The sequence below is a fragment of the Pinus tabuliformis genome, chromosome 7 (genome assembly GCF_031772625.1).
Source record: "Pinus tabuliformis cultivar Carrire ecotype Pingquan chromosome 7, CPIR1, whole genome shotgun sequence".
Classification (NCBI taxonomy): Eukaryota; Viridiplantae; Streptophyta; class Pinopsida; order Pinales; family Pinaceae; genus Pinus; species Pinus tabuliformis.
This window is the reverse complement of record NC_142293.1, coordinates 1,594,994,151-1,595,014,934: the sequence shown is the minus strand read 5'-3', so window position 1 is coordinate 1,595,014,934 and position 20,784 is coordinate 1,594,994,151. Positions and strand designations below refer to the sequence as shown.

At 33.7% G+C, this 20,784-nt stretch overlaps 1 pseudogene; it reads right to left on the bottom strand.

Annotated features, from left to right (window-relative positions):
• Positions 1-304: 304 nt before the first annotated feature.
• Positions 305-20,784, bottom strand: part of LOC149254212 (iron-sulfur cluster assembly SufBD family protein ycf24-like) — a 45,353-nt pseudogene continuing 24,873 nt past the window's right edge.

Sequence of the window (20,784 nt, the reverse complement as noted above, 5' to 3'; positions counted from 1 at the left end):
CTTAATCTCAGTACAACAAAAATAAATTCAACCCTAACTAGTTGGGATCTAACAAATCAAAAATTTCATGTAGTAAAGTAAATTACATGGTAGATCCCAATTATTTGTAATGACAAATTTATTCTTGATCTTATTACAACATAGATAAACTCAAGAGTACATACATATTTCCTTATCTGAGACAAAACTTGAACACATTCCAAGATTTCATATAAATATAATGATACGATTTACTTGTAGGACATGAGAAAGCTATCTACATCTAGTACATGTCACTAGATAATAGTGTTATTGAGACACCATCTCATGGAATTAGAATCATGTAGATAGATAGTGTTATAGAGATACCTTTCAACATGTATTCAACACTACCTTCAAGCTTCAAATTCATCAATTGATTTACTTTAGTAGCAAATTCTATTGGGGTTTCATTAAATACAACCTGACAAAAGCCATTTATGATAGTTGTCGTTGCCTTCTCTAGATCTATCCCCTGAAATAGAATAACTGATATTCCCCAATTTTTTAGGTACTTTCTTCATGTTCAAAATGGGCTATTGGGTTCCCCATGTGGAAAAGGTTGCAAATATTATATGTATAATGGAAACAAGCATGCAATTCAAGGTTTCTCCTAAAGTCTCTTGGGTGAATTATAAAACACCATCTACTTAAAACATGATATATGGTAGTAACAAAAACTACCCAAGATCCCACTTAATAATTCAAAATGTTGCAAATAGGAGATGTTTTAAAGAATATCAACTATTTAATTGCATAATCACACTAAAATAGACAAATATTTAAAATTTTGAAAAGTGTGAAAAAAATGGAGTTAGAATATTATAGTTATGTCAAGGTAGATATAGCTATGTAAAATGTAACTTCTATCTACAACACGCAAATGTAACTTCTATAGCTACATGAAATGTAACTTCTATATAAAAAAAATGGAGTTGGAATATTATAGTTACGTAAGGATCTAGATATAGCTACGTGAAATGTAACTTCTATATAACATCCTAAATATCCTTTTTTTTAGTCATTTAAGAGACGAACATTTTTTTTTTATGTTTGGTTAATAACTTAATAGTCCACCAAAAATAGCACTGAATTGGCTCTTCACCAACCAAGGGGAAATTTTAAACCAGTGTGAAAATGCTTACTCATTCCCCTGCTATATTTTTGATATTTTATTTGTGTGCAGATTTAAGCTAGTGTAATGTAACTTCTACATATTTGACAATTTAAATGTAAAAAATTACCAAGATTGAAGTTATACAATTAACATATGCACAATAAGATACAATATGCATGATTTATAAGTAATATGACATTTACATGTTATATCAAGACAAACATTTTCTCATCTCATAGTTGGTGAAATTATGAGCCATCCTTGTCATATCTTATATTTAATTATGGATATAGATTTTAAAAGCATCAACCTTGTTTGTTATTTTATGTATGGTCAATTTAAATGGAAGTGCTCATAATTTTATTCAATATCATCTTGTACAACTTGGAAAAAAATGATGTGGGGGCGGTGTTTCTAGTGATTTTAAAACTTGTTTAATTACCTAAATTTAGCATATTTAAAATAAACAGGGGTGGTGTTTCTAGTGATTTTTAAACTTGTTTTAATTACCTAAATTTATCCTATTTAAAGTAAATAGTTGCGTTGACCATCTTATCTTCAAGTCAGTAACTTTGCTTCAGTGAATCTTTATGACATCCACCATCTCTGAAAGTTATGAAATATTAGTAGTATCTTGCATTAAATAGACAATGTTGGCATATAATCCTTTATTGTGGTTTTTAATCCGTGTCACAGATTTATTGATATTTTATGATTCTTGGTTTCAATTTCCATGCTAAGATTGGATTCATCATGCCTGCTAGGATTTTTAGTTGTGCACAGATCATATTGCTCACTTCTAATTGTATAAAAAACAGAGAGTACACACAATGCCATGTAGTGACATGTGGGTGTCTATTTTACTCAATGATATGCTTGATTTTTTAACCCATTCCAATCCTACCACAATGAAATTAAGAGAGACAAGGACACAAGAAGGACTACCAATAAATGAAATTATAGACTTTAGAATGAAACTCAGATTGTACCTGAATGTAACAATATTTTCAGTTGCCTGGTCACCAATGAGCATCGAATCACATTGGGAAAAATTCCTTGCATTATGAGAATTTGGTTGCACCTACACTAATCCTCTGTAGTAGTTCCTTGACTTGCCTATAGCTATAATTTTAGAAACAATCCTACTCCTGGAATTCTTCCCTATATGGATCATCTTTGTCCACCCTATTGATAGTTATTTTTCAAGGTGACATAATAGAACTCTCCAATTGAATTATCGCCTTTCAAAACAACGCTTGCGTATTTCCAGGTGATTGTCGAACCAGTCTCTACTCAAGTCCATGAAATTGTTGATTTGTCTCCATTGCACAAACCTCTTTTTGTAATAAAATTATAAATCCCACGTCTGCATTCCTTGTCCTCGACATGCCAATTCTTTACAGTGGAATACTTTATCGTTGCTCCCTCGATGCAATAGAGATCCACTACTGTGGCATGGAGATGATTGGTGTCATAAAATGGTGCAGTGCATCCTTCAATATATGTCACAAAACTCCTCTCATCTACAACAATAAGAGTCCTCTCAAACTGCCTAGTCTCCATCTCATTCATCTTGAAATAAGTGGATATTTCCATGGGTGAAAAAGTGTGCTTGGGGATTTAATAGGACTAAAAAGAAAAATACGATGCAACATAATAGTTATCAGCAGGAGGAACAACCTTGCCAAGCTACTTCCTAACTAGATCAAGATACTCCTGAGTTACCTCTTATAACGAACAAAAGATAACCTCAACTACCTCTAGTCTCTACATATGCATGGTAGCAATGAAAACACTATCAAAAACAAAATCTACAACAACATTGCTCAATCTCTTCTTCTAATCAAGGGCATGCTCAGCTTTTGAAAAGTATCAAGCAGGTCAGGGTCCACCTCATCCAAGCTCCTCTTCTTCTTCTACTCTCTCTATTTAGGTTTCGACTAATAGCAAAGGTCTTGGAAATTGATGGGTGGGTAAAATTTATTAGCCCATTTGTGTTCTTACATTTTTAATCATTGTCTATAAGCATTGAGTCCAAATTGCAAAATCCATTCAGGTTCCTTCTTTTTAGCTGAAATTAACCTAATGTTTAGAGAGTTGTAAGGTTTAATGGATCTAAGTATATTCTACTTAGTAACATGGTTTAAAACTTTAGGCATTGAGATCAGAATCTAAGGATGAAACATAAAAGATTTTATGTTCATGATTACAAGAAATTTTAATTTAATGTAACAAAGTTTGAGGAAGGTCTAGTATTTGCATCCTACCAAAAAAAATTGCTTGCATCACTCGAGCCCTTTGAATTTGGGCATGGTAGAGTCCATTACACAAACAATCAACCACTAATAAAAAAGGTGAAAAGAAAAAAAAAATCATGCATTCTGATCCTAGAAAAGTTAGGGAGGAGCAAACTAATCTGCACAATAAGGACATGAAAAATGCTTACTTTTCCATTGTCTTTTGATGAATTGTTGGTCGTAATAAAGATCTACTTTATCATAATCATCAAACCCTTTGTACAATTAGGACATGCAAAATTCTTACTTGTGCATTGTATTTTGATGAATCATGGGCTGCAATCAAGATCTGCATTATCATAATCATTAAACCCTCAAGTCTAGATGAAATTTATGCTTTGATCATATAAACCCTTGAAATTGTTTACCCATAAGAACAAAAATCATGTTTAGAAAAAAGGAAAAACTCCCCAGAGTCCAAATGCATACCCATGTACAAATGCCAAAATCTCCATGCCCAATGACCTTGCCCTTCCTCCATCTAATCGTTGGTTCTCTCCTAAGGTGTTTCCCATTCAAACTCCATCTGCGGTTCGAATCCCATGAAATCCATAGATCACGTTGATGGTCTTCCTTCTTTTGGCATTTCCACGCAGATATCAACAAGGTAGAGAAAAATGCAGTGCTACAATGTGATGTTGTACTCTGCGAATATTTTGTTTGAACCCAAAGCGAAACTGGAAATGAAAAAGAAAATAAATATTTATAATGGAAAAAATAAAAGAAATATTTATAATATAAAATAATATATATATATATATATATATATATATATATATATATATATATATATATATATATATATATATATATATCTATATCTATATCTATATCTATATATTGCAATTGGGTTAAATGATTTATTTTTAATAAGAATTTGTTATTTTTATGTAAGACCCTAAATTGAAAAGAAGAAGAAAATGTTAAAAAATGATATTGGTATGAGTGTAAACATTTAAATATGACCTTAATTAATAATAAAAAGTTAAATTAATAAAAATAATAAAATTCAATTTGTTATATTTTGATTTTGTTATTAAGTTGTGAATAACCTTTGTTACAATACCATGGGCTAATACCATGGCTTATCAGTACTACAAGTCCAAAAACCATAACTTATTTCAGAACCAAAATATATTATAACAATATGACAAGATTCTTAACTGTGGATATTCAACCCCACATTATGGTAGATATTATTAACTTGTAAAATAGCATGGATTATCAATACTACAAGTCCAAAAACCATAACTTATTTCACAACCAAAATGTTTTATAACAATATGACAAGATTCTTAACTATGGATATTCACCCCCACATTATGGTAGATATTATTAATCTATAAAAAATAGCCTTTGTTACGATACCATGGGTCAATACCACATGCGCAAAAAACATAGATTATTTCACAATCAAAATATTTTATAGCAATATGACAAGATTGTTAACCCTGGATATTCACCCTCACTTTACCATGGATACTAACTTGTAAATCAGCTTTGTTACAATACCATGGGCCAATACCATGGCCTATCACATGTCAAAAAAACCATAACTTATTTCATAGTAAAAATATTTTATATTAATTTAATTTTACAATATTTTTTTAATTGAATCTAAAAGGGAAAATGTTACAGTTTGAGATATATCTAAACCCTCTATATTCACGACTACTAAAAATATTCCCATAGAAATTAAATTAAGGTTTTAATCAAATTAAGATAGGGAGGATCGAACTTATTTGTACAATAAGGACATGAAAAATTCTTACTTGTCCATTATCTTTTGATGAATTGTTGGCCGCAATCAAGATTTTCACTATCATAATCATTAAACCCTTTATACAATAAGGACATGCAAAATTCTAACTTGTGCATTTTCTTTTGATGAATTGTTGGATGCAATCAAAATATGCATTATCATAATAATTAAACCCTTTGTACAATCAAGACATGAAAATGCTTACTCGTGCATTGTCTTTTGATGAATTGTTGGCTGCAATCAAGATATGCATTATTATAATCATTAAACCCTCAAGTCTAGATGAAATTTTTACCCACAAGAAAAAAAATCATGTTTAGTAAAAAGGAAGAATTATCTAGAGCCCAAATGCATACCCATGTACAAATGGCCAAAATCTCCACACCGAATGACCTCGCCTTTCCTCCATCTAATCATTGATGCTCTCCTAAGGCGTTTCCCATGCAAACTCCATCTATTGTTTGAATCCCTTGAAATCCATAGATCACGTTAATGGTCTTCCTTCTTCTCGCATTTCCACACAGATATCAACAAGGGAGAGAAAAATGCAGTGCTATAATGTGATGTTCTAATATGTGAATATTTTGTTTGAATCCAGCGCTAAATTGGAAATTACAAAGAAAATAAATATTTATAATGGAAAAAATAAAAGAAATATTTATAATATAAAATAAAATATATATATTGCAATTGGGTTAAATGATTTATTTTTAATAAGAATTTGTAATTTTTGCGTAAGACACTAAATTAAAAAAAAAAGTTAAAAATGATATTGGGATGAGTGTAAACATTTAAATATGGCCTTAATTAATAATAAAAAGTTAAATTAATAACTTAATAAAATTCAATCTAAGCAAAGTCTTTCGGCAGAAATCACATAAGAGAAATTTTTGGCCTATGCGTTTCGAACCAAGAAGTGTGGTTCATCATCATGACCAGATGAAGAGGCAGACCATGGCAAAGACTTAAATAGAGAGCAATAGAGACATAATTTCAAGTAACAACTATATTTGAACAATAATATTTAAATTATGATATTAATTTATTAATATATTAAAAACAAATACTATATTTAAATTATGATATTAATTTATTAATATATTAAAAACAAATACTATTTAGTAACGACTATATTAAATGGCTAGTTTTTGAAAATATATTTTAATAATGATATTATTTTATTAATTTATTAAAAATATTAATAGGCAACAACTATATTAAAATAATATGCTATTGCTAGTTTTTGAAAATATATTTTAATAATGATATTAATTTATTAAAAATATTAATAGGTAACGACTATATTAAAATAATAGGCTAGTTTTTAAAAAATAATATCTAAATTAATTTATTAAAACCAAATATTACTAGTTTTTGAAAAATAATATTTAAATAATGATATTAGTTTATTAATTTATTAAAAATAATATTTAAATAATGATATTTAAACTAAATATCATTATTTAAATATTATTTTTAATAAATTAATAAACTAATATCATTATTTAAATATTATTTTTATTTGGTTTTAATAAATTAATTTAAATATTATTTTTCAAAAACTAGCATTTAATATAGCTATTACCTATTAATATTTTTAATAAATTAATGAAATAAGATCATTATTTAAACATTTTTCAGAAACTAGTCGTTTACTTAATAGTATTTGTTTTTAATATATTAATAAACTAATATCATAATTTAAATATTATTGTTCAAATATAGCCATTACTTGAAATTATGTCTCTACATTGCTCTCTATTTAAGCCCTTTCCATGGTCCGCCTCTTCATTTGGTCCTATGACGAAGTTAATATCATAATTTAAATATTATTGTTCAAATATAATCGTTACTTGAAATTATGTCTCTACATTGCTCTCTATTTAAGCCATGGTCTGCCTCTTCATCTGGTCCTGATGATGAACCACACTTGTTGGTTCGAAACGCGTCTGCCAAAAAATTCTCTTATGTGATTTCTACCGAAAGGCTTTGTTTAATTCATTATGGATCACAGAAGCTTGAATAAAAAAATTCAATTTGTTATATTTTGATTTTATTATTAACTCGTGAGTAGCCTTTGTTACAATACCATGGGCCAATACCATGGCTTATCAATACTACAAGTCTAAAAACCATAATTTATTTCATAGCCAAAATATTTTATAACAATATGACAATATTCTTAACCGTGATATTCGCTCCACGTTACGGTAGATATTATTAACTTGTAAAAAATAGCCTTTGTTACAATACCATGGGCCAATACCATGGCTTATCAATACTACAAGTCCAAAAAACATAATTTATTTCACAACCAAAATATTTTATAACAATATGACAAGATTGTTAACCATGGATATTCACCCTCACTTTACCATGGATATTAACTTGTAAATCGGCTCTGTTACAATACCATGGGCCAATACCATGGCTTATCAATGCCACATGCCAAAAAACGATAACTTGTTTCATAGAAATATTTTATTTTAATTTAATCTTACAACATTTTTTTTAATTGAATCTAAAAGGGAAAATGTTACGATTTGAGATATATCTAAATCCTCTATCTTCACGACTACTAAAAATATTCCCATAAAAATTAAATTAAGGTTTTAATAAAATTAAGATAAGATGGATCTATGCCTGTTCTTTATATATATATAAAGAACTAGCATAGATCCATCTTAGTTAAGAATCCAAAGGAAAGGGAAAGGGATTAGAGCAAGCAAATTGAATAATTATAATAGATTAAAATATAGTGCATGATTGATCCAAAATATAGGTTAAATATTTTACAACCAATTAAGTTTTTTTAATTTAGATAATTTCTTAAACACAATAAAATGTGATCAAATTTAAGAGAGATTTGGGGAGGGGGCAAAGAGAGGGAGGGAGATAGTGAAAAAGTTGGAGGACATAGAGAGAGAGAAAGAGAGAGTGATGGGGGGGGAGAGAGAGTGAGGTGGGGGAGGGGAGAGAGAGGGAGGAAAGAACAAATACATAGAGAGATAGAGGTGGAGAGAGAGAGGAGCGAGAAGGGAGAGATGGAGAGAGAGTGAGGCAGAGAGGAGAGGAGGGAAGAGAAATAAGAGGAGAGGATAGAGATAGGGATATAAGGGAAGGGAGAGAGATGGAGAAGGAGAGGGAGGGGGGAAGATAGTGATAGAGTTGGACGGAAGAGAGAGAGAGAGAGGGAGAGTGATTTGGGGGGGAGAGATAGAGGGAGGTGGGAGATAAGGGATAGAGAGGAAGGAAGATAGAGATGAGGTGAGATATGGAATTGGAGGGGGCAGGAGAGGGAGGGAACACGAAAAACATAGAGGAAGAAAGGTGGAGCGAGCAGGGGGTGAAAAGGGAGTCATGAAGAGAGAGTGAGGGATAGAGGAGAGAGGGAAGGAATAGAGAGAAGGATATAGATAGAGAGGGATAGAAGGGGAAGAGAGAGATAGACAGAGAAGGGGAAAAGAGGGAGAGTGTGTGTGTGTGTATGTTTGGGGGGTGAGATAGAGAGAGGGAATAACAAAGAGACAAAAATGAAAATATAGATATGATATAGTATTATATAACCAACCTAGATCCATATCAACCCTATAACTATCAAGTGCAGAGAGGGATCCAATCTCTTGAGGTGCAAAAATTTACTCAAGCTTTGCACTAGAAAAAAAGTTTGCACCTCAAGAGATTGGATCCCTTTCGGTGCTTGGTAGATCTGGGGTTAAGATGGATCTAGGTCGGTTAATATGAAATTAAAGTAGTTTTTATTTGATATTATAGTCTTAAAAATTAAAATTTCTCTTCAAATTAATTTGAAATTGGAACTAGATCCAATTAGATTCAATGAATAGATCTAAAAAAATACATAAAATAATTTTTTTATTAAAAAATATATTTTTAAAATTACAAATTATTAGAGATAAATAATGCAAATTTGGCTCACCTATACACCATGTGAGAATGAAGAAGTGTTTAATGAAGGATAACCTTTCAACCAATCTTTAACAACCTTTCAATCCCCTATCACTTATAAGTTTAGATTGCTTGACACAATTAAGATGACTAACATAAAAAACTTATTCATATTATTGTAGTACTTGTATTTTTGTTCTTAGACAAAATTAGTCATTCATGTTAGTAATTTTTAGTTGTTTTACTTATTATCTAGCCACATATTTTAACCCATGATTAAATTAGTGATTTATGTTAGTCGTTTTTATTTTGGTCACTTAAGATTGCTCATTTTTTGTAGTATTTCACTTGGAAATGCTATGGTGGCCAACTTTTTTAGTCACCTAGTCACTAATTTATCATTTTCTACTAGTGGATCCTCGTTGGTGACTTCAATCTTATTATATCGCTAAAGAAGGAAAAGGAGGGCATCGAGTGATTAGAGATGGAATCCATTCTTTTCTAGGAGCTCATGTCTTCCACCCACCTTTTAGATTAGACATCGTGAATAACATCCACACCTGGAATAATTTCCAAGGACGATCACAACAGAAAGCATCCATATTGGATTTCTTCCTCATTTCATAGAATATCATGGCTCATGACATCTTCATGGAATCCTCTATTCTTTCTAGTCATGGATTATATCATTAGCATATAAATCTTGATTAAGACATAAAAAATCAACCCCAAAAATATTTTTTTTGATTTGAGAGATTTTGGTTACAACATTTAGAGTCCCAAGAAAAAAATCAAAGAATGGTGGTCATAAGTGGAAGGATTAGACAATTTTTCCATGTGTCTCTTGCATCAAAAGCTCATATACATTAAAATTGACCTCAAACAATGGAACAAGGAGGATATCAGGAATATCCTTGAAGGAAAAACATATTTAGAAGCCTAGACAAAAGTAATTCAAAGGGAATCTATCCACTAAGGCATATCAAAAGAACTAATTAAGGAAGAGACAAAGCTTCTCACTCAGCTAGAAAAGTGAAGGAAATAGGAGGAAATCATTTGGCAGTAAAAATCTAGGATGCATTGCATATCTTCTTTTAAGAATCAAGATAGAGTCAAGCTCCAAGACCATGAAGACAATGAAGAAGAACTACTGAATTTTTATAGAGATCAACTATAAAACCCCAGGTCATAGAGGGATGAATCCATTCATTTTATTGTACATGTCCCTCCCCTTGTCTCAAAGGAACAAAAAAATCCTTGCAATGAGAAATCACTAAAGAGGATTATGAATCTGTGGTCATGTTAATACCAAAAATAAATCCCTTAGACCTGATGGTCTCACTACTAATTTCTTCCAGGCTTATTGGCCAATTATAGGAAGGATTATCGAAAGCAATGGAGGAATCATGATGCTCTCTCTCCATTCTCTAGGCATTGGATTCCACTTTCATTACCTTGGTCCCAAAAAATGATGATGTCGATGAACCCGTGGTTTTATACCTATAGCCCTTTGCAAAGTTCTCTACAAATTTGTAACATCCTCTTATTGATACTCCATGTAAATAAAATAAGACCAAGCTCATGAGACATGTATTCCAAGTTTAATGTTGGGAAAACATTTTAGTGGGCATCACTTGTGTTTATTTATCATTATGGAAATTGGCAAAGGCATTGACAAAGTCAAAGAGGAAATAATTGGAATTTAATTATGAAAATAAAGGAAAATAGGAGAAAAGGAAGGTGAAGAGACACAAATTTTCATGCAAAGGAAATTAGAGGAAAAATGAATAAAAAGAGAGATCAGTGGTAAAAATGCATTAAAGAAACAATTTCTAGCCTTTTGACAGTTTTGAGTTGAGCAATATTTTCATTCTCTCTCTCATAATCTCGCACACTTGGAACATTCTTGGAGCATGCTTGAAGCATTATAGAATTCACTTGGATTGGAGAAAGAAAACAAGGGAAAGCAAGAAAGTGCAAGGAGACAATTAGATCAATAGATACAACAGGCTTACTTGATAGGTAACAAGTTGCACGTGTGATCTCCTTGCTAATTTTTGGATGCATGGTATATGCATGTGGTTCCTTGGTTATGTTTTGTCATTGGCGTGGAGATTTGTTTGGATTGGTAGTGGTTTCATCCTTGCCTTTCCATTTCCTGGATAACCATGGTGTTATGGGTTTCCCACTTTCTTTTAAGATTATTTCTCAGGTTCACTATGCCTGTGGATTGGGGCAAACGCTCTGGAGCCTTGTGGGTTGAGTTGCTAGTGCTTGGAATCACAAGTTGGAACAAATGCTATGGATCCTGATTTAGTTATGGGTTGAGATACGAGATCCTGGACCCATGGAAAACTTAGGTAGAGACCGATCTAGTTGATGTTAGTGATTTTTGGACCCTATAGGTGAGATCACTATGGTTGAGGGTTGAGGTGGTTTGACCTCTAGAAGCCTTGATTGGTTTTGTTTTGGTTTAACCCTTATGATTCCACATTCATGCTTAGAATATGGTGCAAGAGTGATTGGCTGAAAGAGAGATTTGGTTTAGCCCAATCTATGGTGTAGTGTTACATGAAAGTCCCTGACTTGGTTGGTATTTGCATATGTTAATATGAGATATTTTCCTATTGTGATATATCAACATTTGTATTGTTTATGATGGTAATTTTATGGCTAATTTTCCATTGTTTATGTTTTGGTTACATGTTGGTTATATGATGTATTCTATCTATGGATTTTTTCATGCTTTGATAAGTTATTGAATGGTTGATGAATACATTGTATAACACGTGTTATTGCAACTAAATAGTGATCTAGGGGATCAATTTAGTGCTAAAAATTCAAAGTGTGCGACAGATCTCGAAACCTGAACGAATGGATAGATCTTAGGTGATCTAAATCCAATGCAATTTGTTGCAATCAAAACCGATATCGTATGCTCCCAATATCATGTTCTCATTGAATTACCAAACAACTAAAATTTTAAAAGTTGGGTTGTAGGTACACCCAGTCAGTAGTCTGTATGCTAACTAGGTAGGTGAATGGGAAAACTTATTATGCATTTCGAGCCAGTGGTTTCTCACCAAGTGTCCTCCGTTGATTGGTCAAAATTTCATGGTTTTTGATTAGCTATTGGTGTTTTTAATTTGGACCAATGGTGGAGAGCCACATGGGCCAATGGTTGGCTATCGCATGGCCTCCTCAGACTAGTGTAAAATTTTGTTTGGGGCCGAATAGGGCATCCATGAGATTGAAACCTTAGACCAACACCGAGAATCATAGGCCTCAAACATCGCACCACACCATGTTTCTTAGCATACTATGTCAGCAACTTTAATTTAAATATTAACAATGACACATTTGGAGGTTGGGGTCGGGGCTAAGCCCCAACCCTGGTCCCCATGCCCATATGACCATGGTGCGGGACTATGGGTTAGGGCTTAGCCCCAGACCCATGATCTATCCATTCCATAATACCATGCTGGGAGCTTTTACACAGAACCGACGGCGGATTGAAAAGGGGGCCAACCCTGGCCATTTGCAACCTTCATATGACCAAGAGCATGGAGGCAAGAGTTCCTAGCATAACCGCTTGAAGTGGGGGCCAGCCCTAGGGTCACATAACCTAAAATTTTCCCAAGTGCATGGAGGTGTAAGGGGGCTAGCCCTGGGCCACATGTGCACCCATGAGACCATGCCGCAATGGAGACAGGGGCACATTTTGTAAGCCCTTGACTTAGAATCTTCAGCTCTAAACCCGGTCACATGCGTGCCCATACAACCCTGTTTTTAAGAACTGAGGGGTTAATGGGAAGTTTAATTTTCCTACAATTTCTCCTGTCAGGTGATACTGTAGGCCATATTTGTGTGATGGTTCCATGTTTAGGGCGCTCAAGCCAGATTTGGGTTAAATTGTAGGATGACTAGCAATAGAATTGGGTAAAAACTTGTAGCAGCACAAATTTCTCAATGTTTGGCCAAATGAGGTGCAGAAAGAACCCAGATGGGGATTTTTGACAGTTCTGGATCTATTGGAGATATTAGTTCTAATGTTTGAGAATTTTAAAGCCAAGTAAACACACTTTTGAGCACTTAATTAAAAAGGCTCTACATTGGAAGCTAGACCAGGAGATGTAGCCTAGGAGAGGGGTGAACTCCTTTATCAAGTTTTGTGTTATGTGTTTCAGATATGGTTATTTGTCTATGTTTGACTGTTAAACTTGTTTAAAAATCACTTGTTAACGTGTTTAGTAACTTGATTCATTACCCAAAACAAATATAAAATTTCACTTGTAATTTGTATATCACCTTCAATTTTCATATAGATCATTTTGGAATCAGAGCATCAGGTTATTGTGAAGGTTTGATTTGTTTGCAAGTGTTTTCCTGATGCTTACAAGGTTGAAGATTAAAAGTGGAGAAGAAGAATTTGCATAGCCAATATCTCAACTTGTTTCAAGGAGAACAGACACACCTGAAGCTTCAATAGTCATGGCACTTGAAGAAGGTCTTGAAAGGAAGTTTGAAGATGAAAGAAATTTCAGAAAAGCATTATTTGAGATGTCTGAAATGGTAAAGGTTATTTATGAAGAGATAAATGAAAGGTTGTATGGAGAAAGCTCAAAACCTCCAAAAGGATATGGAGGAAAAGGAGACAATCCTCCAAAAGGGAATGGAGGGAATGGTGACAAACCACAACCTTCACCTCCATCATCTTCATCCTCATCTTCTGCTTCTTCTACCCTTTCACAAACACCTCCAAATTCTCCAAAAGGACATGGTAAAACTCCTTTTCTAAAGCTTGATATTAAGTTTTAATTGCTTATGTAAAATGGAGAGGTAGATGGTGAGAAATTAGATAATTGGATTTGTCAGAGTGAAGTGTATTTCCGGATACAAAGAATCAAAGATGATGAGACTAAAACTCAACTTGCTTCTCTTAGATTGGAAGATGCAACACTTATTTACTGAGAAGAAAAAACTTAAGAGGACATGTCTCTTGGAATGATTTTGTTGTTGCAATAAGAAGGCAGTTTGATCCATTAACATATATGCAAAAAGCTATTATGGATTGGAAAAAACTTTAGGCAAGATAAGGGGGAAAATGTGCAAATTTATACTCAAGAGTTTAGGAAAAGAGCTTTGATTTTGGGTATAGATTTTTCCTCTCAAGATAATTTTCTCAAATACATTGGAGGATTACATAGTTACTTGAGACATACCATTCTCATGTTTAACCCTACAAAACTAGATGAAGTTTGTGTACATGCAACTCATTTAGAGGCAAGAGGGAAAAATGTTTCTGAAGAAACTAGTGAGAGGTCATTCAAGTTTGGAGAAAAAGGAAAAGGGAAATTTAAAGGAAAAGATAAAAATAATGTTGCAGTTAAGAAAGAAGGAGAAAATATCACATGTAAACACTATTCTAAAGAAGGACATGATGAAGACCACTACTGGAAACTTCATCTTGAAATGAGACCCAAAAATTTTAACAAGGAGAAAGAAAATATTGTTGCAACTACACAACAAGATTTAGGTTCTGATTCTGGGGATGAAACAAAGATCACAACCATGGGTTTTAAAGGTAAGGACATTGCAAGTACTAGTTCTTCAAATTGTCTCAATGATACTCAATATGAAAAACAAGAATAGATATTTTCCACATTAGAGTCATTTCAAAACATACCAAGATAGATACACTGTTTGATAGTGGTTCACAAGTGAATCTTATCTCAAAAGACATTGTCAAGAAGTTGAATTTAGAAACCATTCCTCATCCTAAACCTTATCCTTTAGGTTTGGTATGTGAGAATGCAAAATTCCAGGTGACAAGAAAATGCATACTTAGATTTGCAATCACTGTAAACTTTCTTGTTGACATTGAACTTGATGTAGTTATGCCTGATATATGTGGTATTGTTTTGGGAAGACCATATCTTTATGATAGGAGAGATATTTTTTATCACCATGAGAACAAATATCATTTGTTCAAGAATGGGATTGAGTACATTGTTAGAGCGCATAACATGAAATTGATTTTATCTCTTGTGAATGTTGGACAAATGAAGAGGATTGTTAATGTTAGTCAGAATTTTGCATTATTAATGTTCAAGCACAAAGATGTTGAAGAACCTAAAGCCTTTCAAGGATATGAATCAAGTTTGAAATATGATTTGATTGAGGTTTCTAATTCAAATGATAAGATGTTTCAGGAGTCTAACAAGTTGCCTCCTAAAAGAGGTGAACAAAATTAAGTGCAATTGCAGCAGGATGCTTCATTGTTGAACATTGGTGTGAATGATATGCCAGTGTTAAAGTATGCAGATGTCAAAAAGTAGATGCAAAGGCTATTTGACAAAGAGGACATTAGTCCCAAAACATATTTTTGTGGGTTTCGTAATGTTTTGGCTTTGAAGAAGGATGGTGCATGGCGATGGCGATCACATTTGGTAAAGAGTCGAGCCAAGTGCAAGGCTAGACATGCTAAGCATCATTATGGTGACAATATTCAAGGTGAAGTGAATTTGAAATTGAATAAGTTTCCTTTGATTGAAGACTAAGGAGGGAGTGTTCAGATTCCTTCAAGGACAATTTTATTTTTTGAAAATCTTGAAGAATTGTAGCAAGGTCCTATCTTTGACAAAAATACAAAGACTTCAAAAGTGAAGTACCTTCATGAGAAGCTCAAAGTGAAAAAAAAAAAAAACAAATCCAAATGGATTGATGTTGGAAGGGTGAGGGAATTTTACCCTCATATAATTTTTGAAAAAAAATGATCTTTTGGAGGTCCAAAAGCTTCCAATGTGGAGGAGTGATCCAAGGGATCAAATTAGTGCTCAAACTTCAAAGTGTGCCACAGAGCTCAAAACCTGAACCATTGGATAGATCTCGGTGATATGAATCCAACACAATTCTTTTCACTCGAAACCAATGTCGTATGTGCTTGATATCATGTTCTGATCGAATTGGAAAACAACTAAAATTTTAAAAGTTGGGTTGCAGGTATGACCAATTAGAAGTTCATGCGTTGACTAGGCAGGTCACCAACCAAGATGACTGTGCATTTCAAGCTAGTGGTTGCTCGCCAAGTCTCCTCCATTGATTGGTCGAAATTGTGTGGTTTTCGATTGGCCATTGGTGCTTTTTATTTGGCCCAATGGTGGAGAGGCATGTGGGCCAATGATTAGCGGCCATGTGGCCTCCTCAAACTGGTGTAAAATTTTGTTTGGGGCCAGATCAAGGACCCACGAGATTCGAAACTCAAACTAAACATTGAGCATCACAGGCCTCAACCATCGCACCACATCAGCAAACTATGTCAACGACTTTAATTTAAATGTTAACAATGACACATTTAGAGTTTGGGGTCGGGGCTAAGCCCCAACCCTGGTCCCCGCACCCACATGAACATGGGATGGGATCGTGGGCTAGGGCTTAGCCCCAACCCCATGGTCTATCCCTTCCATAATACCATGCCAAGAGCTTTTACACATAACAGATGAAAGATTGAAAAGGGGGCCAACCCTAGCCATATGCAACCTTCATATGATCAGAAGCGTGGAGGCAAGAGTGCCTAGCACAGTTTCTTCCAGTGAGGGCCAGCCTTGGGGTCACATGAACCGACATATGCCTAGGTGTAAGGATGTGTAAGGGGGCCAACCCCAGGCCACATGTCCATGAGACCATGTTGCAGCGGAGAAATGGGTGCATTTTCTAAGCTCTAGACCTAGAATCTTCAGCGCTAAACCCAGTCACATGCGCACCCATACGACCTTGTTTTTCGGAACTAGGGGGTTAATGGGAAGTTTAAATATTGTACAATTTTGCTTTTCGGGTGGGATTGTAGGATAGATTTTCATGCCCGTTCCAGGTTTAGGGGGCTCAAGCTATATTTGGGTTGAATTGTAGGATGACTAGCCATAAAATTGGGTAAAAACTTGTAACAGGCATAACTTTCTCAATTTTTGGCCAAATGGGGTGAAGAAATAACCCAGATGGGGGTTTTTGATAGTTCTGGATCCATTGGGGACATCATTTCTACTATTTGAGAATTGTAAAGCCATGTAAACACACTTTTGAGAACTTAATGAAAGAGGCCCTATATTGGAAGCTGAACTAGGAGAAGTAGCCCAAGAGAGGGGCAAAATCCTTTATCATGTTTTGTGTTATTTGTTTCAGATATGGTTATTTGTTTCTGTTTGGCTGTTAAAATTGTTTAAAAATCACTTGTTAATGTATTTAGTAACTTGATTCATTACCCAAAACACATATAAAATTTCACTTGCAATTTGTATATCACCTTCAGTTTTCAATTACAGATCAGATAGAGAGGACTTGGAGCCTTCTTGGTGATTCTCAGATGGATTTCATAAGTTTATGATCCAATATGCATTCATGATCTATATCTTATATGTTTATTATATGTTTGACAAAATGTCTATCATGGATTAGGTATGGCTAAGTCAATGTATTTTTCAATTTCTGAATGGTTAGCATTGTTAGAATATTGTTTATGTTTATGGGAAGTTACATGTAGTTATCGATAGTGGTCTAGAGGTTAGATTGAAAAAGTGGCTCAAATATCGGAACTAATGGCACAAAATTGGATTTTATGGGTCATAGCTGCATGGAAGTAGGTTTATGCATGCGGTTGCAACCTCATAATCACACTGATGTTGTGTTGTGCATGCGATTGGGGAATTTCCCTTGTGGAAAGAACTCAAGCTCAGGGATTGAATGCCTGGGGTGGTTTGTAGGCTCTTGAGTGGTCTATAGTCCCTAAGGGATGTTTGTAAGTTGTCGATGTGGTGGGCCCACTTCCATAACTGGAACTTTGAGGTTGGGTCATATCATAATGACACTTGTCTCATGTTTACCCTAGCGAGCTTGTGAATTTGGGTAAATATGGGGTGGCGTTGTCACAGATTGGTATTAGAGATTCCAGGCTCAAACACTTAGACTATATGGGCTAAATGCATATGGTTATGCATGCATTTTTATTGTTATGTTTATCATGCATAGTAGGCCAGACATGCATCATGGTGGTCATTTTTGCACGAGGTTGAGATGTCGATATGTTTGTATCATGATGTATATATATCGTGCTAATTTGGATTGATTGTGAAGATAAGATATCATCCCATTAAATTCATAGAGGTGTGATTTTGATTATGTTTATGTTTGGTTTATCTAATATGACATGCTTGCAAGAGATAGAAGATTAGGGATGACGAGTAGAATGGTGGATTTTAGTTCACGTGAATCTCATTACATATCAGTTAAGAAGCAAGGGTATGAGTATTCTCTTGATATAGAAGATACATTCAGAAGTTTGAAGGAAGATATTAGAAGTTGCAAGGCATACAATAACAGGTTGATTGAGTCATGGGAAAGACTTGCCAGAGCCCAGGAAACGCAAGCATCAGTTAATGTAATGATCCTTCAGAGTCTTTTAGATTTGTAGAAGCAGGGACAATTGAGGATCAATCATGGATAGGAGGAAAGGACTAATGGGGCATATGGTAGCAAGTCTTGATCAGGATACAGGTTGGACAAGGATGATACAATCAGAGGTGGAAGATGGTTGGATACACCTAATAGGAGAGGTAGTGTTCATGGATTCTATTCTAGTTCTGGTTCTGAGAGACATCATCATCACTACCACTGACATCCTTATAGGAGGAGTGAGAAGCAATTTTTTCCAGAGGAATTCAAGAAATCCAAGTCTCCTACTTTTGATGGGGATGTGAAGAAACCATAAGATGTAGAAACATGGATAGTTGGGATGAAGAAGTTATTTGAATTGAATGATTATTCAGAGAATATGAAAGCCGAGATAGAAATATTTAGTCTAAAGGGAAAAGCAGATATATGGTGGGAAGATGTGAAGCGTGTCAGAGGCATCAAGGTAGAAGAGTTGAGTTGGAATGATTTTAAAAGACTCTTCAGGAAGAAACAATTGTCTAAGAGATATTATGACGGAAAGGCCAAGAAGTTCTATGAGTTGAAAATGGGTTACATGATGGATGAATAGTATACAACCAAGTTTTTGTATATGTTGAGGTATGTTCCTTATCTTAAGGATGAGAAGACAATGGTTCAAAGGTTCATCGGTGCATTGTCTTTAGCATTCAAAAATCATATTGAGTGTGATAAGCCTCGGTCATTGGAGGAAGTCATTGGGAAGTTGAAGCACTATTATGAGCAGTCAAAGTGCAAGTTTGAGCTTAAGTAGGATTGGAAAGGTAATGATAATACTAAAGTAAAGTGGGCTAAGAACAAATAAGGCCTCAAGATGCAAGTGATAAGGAGAACATGACACATTATAAGAAGTTCAATGTAGCTGACAAAGGACATGGAATTTAGCCCGAGGAGCAAAATAAGGGCGATGGTAGGAAGCCTTTGCAATCTTGGACTTGTGGTGGAGAGAATTGCAAGAGAGGCTTTCCATTGCACCAGGGTGGCAAGCCTCAGATTTATAGCGCTCAGGAGGCACATACAATTAGAGACGTTGGACAGGGTATTCCTTGGATTTATGCAACAATGGATAATAGCAGGCTAATCACTAGGCATCAATTATTGAGATGGAAGGTAAGATTTGCGATCAATTTGTTTCCATTTTTATTGATCTTGGATCTAACTATAGTTATATCAATCCTGAATAGTGGATAAGTGTTTCTTGAATAAAGAAGTGCATGAAGAATCTTGGTTGGTGCAGTTGGCTACAAGGACCAAGAAAATAGTTTTCCATTGGGTGAGAGCTTGTGCATTTGAGCTGAATGGTATGCCTACATTAGCACATCTAAATGTACTTCTTTTGGGATCATACAATATGATTTTGAGCATGGATTTGTTGTTCATTCATAGGACTAAGGTAGATTGTAACAATGTAAACTTTGAAACGGGAACTATAAACTCAAAACGGGAACTCTGGCCAAAAAACCTCGCAAAAACATCAAAAACAGTGCTAAAAACGAAAAGTGTTGATGCTGGAATAACACCTTTTTTTTCCCAGGGTAAATTTTCAACATTTAAAAATGGCGGTGAAAACCAATTTTTTGTGCAAAAATTGTTCAAAAAACACCCTCAAAACGAAGTGTTGATGTTCGAATAACATTTTTTTTTTCTCAATGGTAAATTTTGTGCAAAAAACACCCTCAAAACGAAAAGTGTTAATGCTGGGATAACAATTTCTTTTTCAAGGGTGAAATTTCAACATTTCGAAATAATAGCATAAAATATTTTATCATGACCCCGAAAAACATTAAAATTTCAAAAGAAAATAAAATAATAAGAATTAAAATTAAAACAACGAAAAAACACAAAAAATAAAATAAAATAAAAAATAACAAAACATAAATAAAAATATATACTAAAAACAAAACATAAAATAAAAATAAAAAAAAAAAAAAAAAAAAAAATCAAACATCAAAAATAAAAATTAATCATAAAAATGTAAAAAAAATAAAATAAATAAATACATAATAAATTATTAACCTCTAAAAAATAAGAACTAAAAAACTAGAAAAAAATTACAAATTATAAACAAATAAATAGTAAAAAAAACATATTTAAAAAAAAATGAAAAAAAAAAAACAAATATGTAAACCATAAAAAAAATTGGGAAAAGAAAAAAAAAACACATTAAAAAAAAACTATAAAATTAAGTAGGTAAAAATAGAAAA